The sequence below is a fragment of the Geospiza fortis genome, unplaced genomic scaffold (assembly GCF_000277835.1).
Source record: "Geospiza fortis unplaced genomic scaffold, GeoFor_1.0 scaffold43, whole genome shotgun sequence".
Taxonomy (NCBI): domain Eukaryota; kingdom Metazoa; phylum Chordata; class Aves; order Passeriformes; family Thraupidae; genus Geospiza; species Geospiza fortis.
This window is the reverse complement of record NW_005054431.1, coordinates 2,030,075-2,030,799: the sequence shown is the minus strand read 5'-3', so window position 1 is coordinate 2,030,799 and position 725 is coordinate 2,030,075.

Genomic DNA, 725 nt, shown 5'->3' with positions numbered 1-725 from the left:
AACGTGCATCACACAAAGCTGTTTTCTGCTCTCTGCTGTGGCATTAACCACAGCACTCAATTGTGTCAGTTATCAAACACAGATCAGTTTCCTCCACCACAACTGCAAGTCAAGGAGAAAAACTGCACATTATACATTTAACTTCCTACAAAGTACAACTTGTGCTTAATTGCTGCCTTTTCCCCTCTAAGAGCTATGAAAAAAATTTTTCAAGAGGAATACAAAATAATCCAGGGTGCAACACCAGTTCCACTTATAAAGACATGAAGATCTTATTTATGTCTTCTGTAAGTCAGAGTACAAAACAGTATGAATACAGCAGAAGTTGTCTTTACATCATCAGTATGGTGACTTTTTAGGTGTAAATTTCAGCCTCCTCTTTCCAGAAGGGCGCAACTTCCAAACAGCAGGTTTTTTTGAGAGTGTGAATTTGAATAAACCCTCCAAATGATGACAAGTTATGGAATGTGTCCTCAGGAAACACACTCCACAACTGCAAAGTATATTAAAACGTGTAAAAATACAAGTAATTTAAGACTGACAACTGCTCATCTCTAGTCTCTTTCAAACTGGTTTCAGTCCTTTATTCTCTCTGGTGACCGCCCTCAGGCAGTGTCATGGCTCAGGAGAGGCAGGAAGTGGCTCGGGCCGGCCCTGCAGAGCAGGAGGGCTCCGGGAGCTCCCCGGGGGCTCAGAGCCGGCCCGGGCTGGCTCCCAGCCCCGGA